The sequence below is a fragment of the Eulemur rufifrons genome, chromosome 30, assembly GCF_041146395.1.
Source record: "Eulemur rufifrons isolate Redbay chromosome 30, OSU_ERuf_1, whole genome shotgun sequence".
Lineage (NCBI taxonomy): Eukaryota > Metazoa > Chordata > Mammalia > Primates > Lemuridae > Eulemur > Eulemur rufifrons.
Genome location: NC_091012.1, coordinates 105,221,003 through 105,227,688, shown reverse-complemented (window position 1 = coordinate 105,227,688; position 6,686 = coordinate 105,221,003).

Sequence of the window (6,686 nt, the reverse complement as noted above, 5' to 3'; positions counted from 1 at the left end):
CATGTGCCATCATGCCCGGCTAATTTTTTCTATATATTTTTAGTTATCCAGATAATGTCTTTCTATTTTTAGTAGAGACGAGATCTTGCTCTTTCTCAGGCTGGTCTCGAACTCCTGAGCTCAAGCAACCCTCCCGCCTCGGCCTACCAGAGTGTTAGGATTACAGGCGTGAGCCACCGTGCCCAGCCAAAAGTATGATCTAAAATTGTCCTAACCTGGACTTAGATCCTTGTTTTATCTGTACAAAAATTAGGAGATTGTCACTTTCTTTTTATAATAGTTTAGGCAGCTCTTTTCACTTTAGGCAGATCTTTATAAGATTTATTTTTTTTTCTGGACTTTTGTAAAGTACATTTCTTGCTATAACATGCTTGTCCAAACTTTTGAGATGCAAATCTTTACTATAATGTTCCAGGAAAACATTGTCTTATTTCTAATTTCCTGCAGTTCCCCTACTTTCAGCTCAACTTCCTAGTATATTATTTTACTTACTTTCATATTTATTTGAACATATAAAATCCATTTAATTTTGTTTTTTTGAGACAGTCTTGTCCTGTTGCCTAGGCTAGAGTGCCATGGTGTCAGCCTACTTCACAGCAACCTCAAACTCCTGGGCTCAAGCCATCCTCCTGCCTCAGCCTCCCGAGTAGCTGGGACTACAGGCTCACACCACCGTGCCCAGCTAATTTTTTCCATTTCTAGTAGAGACGGGGTCTTGCTTTTGCTTACGCTGGTCTCAAACTCCTGACCCCAAGTGATCCTCCCACCTTGGCCTCTCAGATTGCTAGGATTACAGGCGTGAGCCACCATGCCCGGCCTATAAAATCCATTTTAATATCACTTATCTATTCTATAGCTTCACCTGAGTTACTTAGACATCGAAATCAGTAGAATTAGAAGTAATTGTTTATAGTGCTCCATGTTTTTGCTATTTGAGAACTTAATAAATTCTATTTCCCCAAATGCTAAAACACACAATTTAAAAATTATTTTAAATGACAAAACGTAGTTTTTAAATGTTTGGTAAAATAAAATCTGTTATTACCAAATAAATTTCAATCTACTTTGTATAAGAAAGATTCAAATTGGGTGGTTAATTAAAGGCATTTGATAAATAGCAAAAGTATAATTGGAGTAGATATAAATCACTGGGTTGGAGCAGCTATTTTATTAATGATGCTGTTGAAATTCATGGCATAGTAAATTGGGAGATACCATAAGCATCCATAGACTTAGATTTATTCCTAGGTGTTTAATGGTAATGGTATCTGAGGCTATTGTAGTGATACTGTTATTCATTTTCCAATTGTCTACTGTTAGTACAGGGATACCTCAGAGATATCGTGAGTTCAGTTCCAGACCACTGCAGGAAAGCAAATATCACAAAAAAGCAAGTCACACAAAATTTTTGGGTTCCCAGTACATATAAAAGTTATGTTTACACTATACTGTAGTCTATTAAGTATGCAACAGTATTATGTTTTTAAAAATATACATACCTTAATTTAAAAATACTGTATCGGTAAAAAAAAGGAAACAAAGTAAACATACACTGTTGGGAAAATGGTGCCAATAGACTTGCTCCACACAAGGTTGCCACAAACCTTCAATTTGTAACAAATGCAATATCTGCAAAGCACAATAAACTGAAGGGCAGTAAAATGAAGTGTTCCTGCATAGAGAATTATAATTTATTTTTGTATATTGACCTTGTACCATACAACCCTGCTAAACTCACTTATTCTACTAGGTTTTTTTCCCCCATAGATTCTTTAGTGTTTCCTATTTAAACAATCAGGTCATCTGTAAAGTTTAGTTTTTTTCTTTCCATTTTTAATGTTTTTATTTCTTTTTTTTGCCTTATTTCACTGGGTGGGAATTTTTAAACAATGTTGAATCAAAGTGGTGAAAGCAGATATCTTTCCCTTGTTCTTGATCTAAGGGGAAAAATGTTTAATATTTCACCATTAAGTATGATCTTAGCTATAGATTTTTCATTGATGGTCTTTATCAGGTTACAGAAGATTCCTTCTATTCCTACTTTGCTTAGAAGACCCACCTTCTGACACACAGCTAAACAATTACCCAAAATAACAAAAATCAAGACTACTTTGGAAAAATGTGGAGTATGTAAGTTTGCTATATTTTACCTTTTACCTTTCAGTCTCAAGCAAACCCAGAGCTGTGTGAACTCTCTTTTTCCTGCCCTTTGAACCTCATCCCGGTACCTCTCAGCCCTTTTGAAGTAGAGACATCTCCTAAGCAGAAAGTAATCCCTAGTTCTAAATTGCTTCCATGCAAAAATGCATCACACGCTCTGTTAAAACCCCAGAAAAATATCACCCAAGGCCAAAGCCAGCTCTTACAAGCAATTTAATCTTCCTATTAAAAGTTCTACCCTCAATCTAGTGGAGGAAAGGAAAATGGGGAAAATAAAAAGAGAGGGATCTCTCAGCTCTTCTGCTCCTAGGTGCCTCTGTGGGTAAGGCTCTTTTAAGCCTGGCTTGGAGGGCTACAAATGGGTGGTGAGGATGCAGGTGGTGTGGTGAGAGCCTGGACTGGCAATAAGGAAACCTGAGCTCAGTTTTGTACTCTATTCCTCTCTAGCCATTTGACCTTTGAGTGACCTTCCCAGCCTCAGTGTCCTTATCTGCAAAATGCATGGATTGAACCAACACATGAACTCCAGGGGCCCTCTGATGTTCTGGACCACTATGATTCCAAATTAGAATAACTAAACACAGAAAGACTGATCGTTACAAAATGATGAATCTGCTAGATAGCAAATGCAAATACTTGACACAACTGTTTACCCGATAATGGGAGTCACATTCACCACAAGGTTATCAACCTAGGTTGTGACATTATATATTGATTACTCTGCCCCAGGAAATGTCTCCACATTTATCTCCTCAGCTGGATCATTTTCTAGCCAGTAAGAAAGTTATAGGGTAAGGCTTACTAATCTCTCACACAGGAAATAGGAAATGTTCCCTTTCAGCTTTGTTGGGGAAGAAATGGGTAGAAAATGTCAAGTTATAGCACTTCCCAGGTAGGGGTGAGGAAGCAGGGTCAGGGAAAGCTAGCAGCTGAAAGTTCCCCTCACTTTAATGGGGAAAAAAGAAAAAGCAATTTACCCGAATTAATGGGAGTGCTTAATTTGGGGAATTCTATGGATCTCCAAGATGTCCAGTGAGTAGAGAATAAAGTTAGTTGGGCACTAGAATACTGCAGTTAACAAACTCAAGTCAACAGTTTCAAGTTCCATCATTGCCCTATTAAAGCCAACATGGTCTTGGCTGTCTGGCACAGTGCAGATTTTATGTAATTCAATAAAAGTCATTAGTGAAAGTATAATTGTGGTGGTTTTCCATCAATAGATGGGGGTCCTCCATTCGAATCTTGGCAGCCTTGTGTAAGGCTGGTGGCAGGCACTCTTCCCTTCCCTAATAAAAAAAAGAAGAATCCCCTCCTATTCCTCAATACCGTCCCCAAAACTGAAACAAAGAAATTCCTCACTCCTCGCCCAGACATCTCCTGGCTGAAGAAGCTCCCATCCCCCAGCCCTAAGAACATATATAAACCCACTCAGACTTCTGTGCCGCGCGACTTCCCAGGTCTCTCTGTCTCACGGGCCCGTGAACTTCGCCCGGGAGCGCCCTAATAAAGCCTCGTTACTTACCCCTTTTTCAACTCTGTTCGTCTTTCTTTCTCTGGCGCCGACTACTCCAAAGAAACCTTACACCTTGTGATTAATTTAACCAATAGAGTCCAGCGGACGTGGTGCTATGTGACTTCTAAGGCTAGGTCAAAAACAGTGATGCAACTTCTACCTTGTTTGCAGAACATTCTCTCTTGGAGAGCTAAGCCACCACCTAAGATGTCAGACTATTTTGAGATACCATGCTTTAAAGAAGCCTAAGTCACATAAAGGTGCCATGTATAGGTGCTCCAATCATCAGTGCCAGCTGATCTCAGTCTCCAAGTCATCCCAGACCGGATAGCAGACATGTAAGTGAAGAAGCTTCTAGATGATTTCAGTCCTTAGGCAGTCAAGCTACTCGCAGTCATCTGTGTCTTCACAGATGAGGCCTCAGACATTGTGCAGGAGAGATAAGCCACACCTGCTGTCCCCTGCCTAAATTATTGGCTTACAGAATCTGTGAGCATAATAAAATGGTTGTTGCTTTTTGCTACTGAGTTTGGGTGATTCATTACATAGCAATAGATAACCAGGATAATAACCAAAAAATGTGATTTATTCAGTACATTTAAAAACTAAATCTTTGCTCAGATAGTATCTCTAAATCTTTTATTTGGGAAGTAGGATCATTGTTATCTATTATCCTTCATGTGCCCCATCCTCCCAAATGAAAACACATTGGAGGATTTAATGAGTATGTTGATATGTGAGCAAATTGATATTTATTCAGCACCCATTAAATATACAACCCAGAATAAGTTGAAAAGTAATAATATGGAATATAAGACACATTCTGTCCTTTAGGAATATGCATCTGAATTGGATGGATGGACCAAAATACAGAACAAAGGCAAAGTTGCTTACAGAAGGGCAAGCTAACCTAGCTCTAGGCAGTATGGCATTGTATTTATAAGAACAGATAAACACCACCTGGGATTTGAATCCTCTTGTTCAAATTCAGTCTCAGACTACCTCCCTTCCTGTTGTATGACCTCAAACTAATTACTTAACCCCTTTGTTCCTCAATGCCCTCACCTTCAAAAGTGAAGAAAAGTCACTTAAATAATCTAGGCACTAAAAGCTCAGGTGTACCCCTGGGCAAAGGGCTTCATGCTGGAATCTGAGTGAACATCCTGCGTGGCTTCTCCTCTCCCCAGTCACTCACTACGTCTGGCTCGCCCTTCTCTCCTGGCTGTGTGCGTGATGAAAACACTTGAGTTCTGTAGACAAGCAGATGATGGGTCCTAGCCTTACCACTTACTGCTACAGTAGCCTTGGACAAATTCACTAACATTCTAGTTACCACCACTGGTAAACTGGATAAAACAATACCTACATTTATGGAGTGTGTGAGGGGGAAAAGAGATAAAGACTCTAAAACAATAGGCACTTGATAGTAATTCCTTTCATGGTAGGGCTGGGGGGAGGGATGGTCAGGGAAGATGCCTCAACTACACTTTTACAAATGTTTATTGATACACAATTCTGATTAGCCTGTCCTCAAAACAGCCTTATAAAGCAGTTGCCTTACCACAGGTGGAATTTATTAGGTCCTAAACACACAATGTTGTTGGCCTTTAGTGTGCCAGGACCCATAAATATGTGTTTACCTTCTCAGGGAAAACAGAATCTAGACATTCAGGCTTTGAGGCATAAAAGCTTTTTATAGGTCAGAAAAAGAGAAGAAAAGTTTTCTGATTGTTTTAAAACTTTAATGCATTTAAAAGTTACCCAGAAGCGGCAATGTATGAAACTCACGGACATAATGTTGAGTGAGAAAAAACAAAACCCAACACAAAAAGAGTTCACACTATATGATTCCGTTTGTATGATATTCAGGAAAAGGCAAAACTACTCTACGGGATTGAGGGTAGAATTGTGATTGCTTTTTTGGGGGTACTGCCTAGGAGAGAAAATGAGGAAGGCTTTTGGGGTACTGGAAATCTTCTAAACCTTGATCTGGCATGTATCTAAAAATTATGTCAAGCTGTATGCTTAAGATTCATGCACTGTACTGCATGTGTGCTAGACCTCATTAAAAATGTCCCAGGAAGGTGCTGCTATTACTAGTTTCTTTTAATTTGCTGGCGGTGGGAATGAGGAAGAGAAAAGAGTAGTATAGAGGCTCTTATGTATATCTGGTTGTAGACCAAAGCCTTCATTTTGGTAATTACTTTTAATTTAGCAGAAAAGGCTTGATGCAGCAACAACAGTGTGATTCAGCTCCCTGCTTTCCCACAGCACTCTCTGAAATGAAGGCACGGCAGGGGGGATATATGTAATTCCTTTATTCATGTATAAAGGGCTTATAAATAGTAATACCAACCTCAGTGCCGGGCATTTCCTGGGGAATTAATAGCCAGCTGGGGTTAACGGTCCTTGGTTCGACTTTAGGCCATCAACTCTTCTTGCTGCTCATTAATTCCCAGAAAGTGCCCTGTGCCTTGATGGTTATTGCTTAAATACATTAAAATCAAGTTAAGGGGCTGACTTAATGTTTAGCTGTGATAATGTAAAACACAAGGAAGTACTCCCAGCAGACACATTCACTGTTGTGTGTTTTTATTTAACTAATTTTCTTCTATATATTTGAGTAGTGCAATGGAATGATGCACATGGACATTTTTGCAGATGTTACTGGTGTATGTGTGTGTGTGTATTTTTTTTTATTTTTAATGCTCATAACTAATCAAACAAGACCAGCACAGAAACTTCACTAAAAGACTTTACAATGGGTTCATCATTTCAGTGAGAATTTTCTATTTGGGTCCAAGAAAAAATATCTGGATATAAAAAAAAATCTGAGAAAATAGTTTAGGAAAATATGGGTTAAGTAAATCATATGTTCTTTATTAATTTAACACAAACACATTTTGGAGTAGGCCTAAGGGAGGCCTGGAACATGCAGAGGGGCCCTTTAAAACAACATTTTCTATGTGCTTCTTTGGAGGGTAGAAAGAACCCTTCCTAGGCTTTCTGCTTA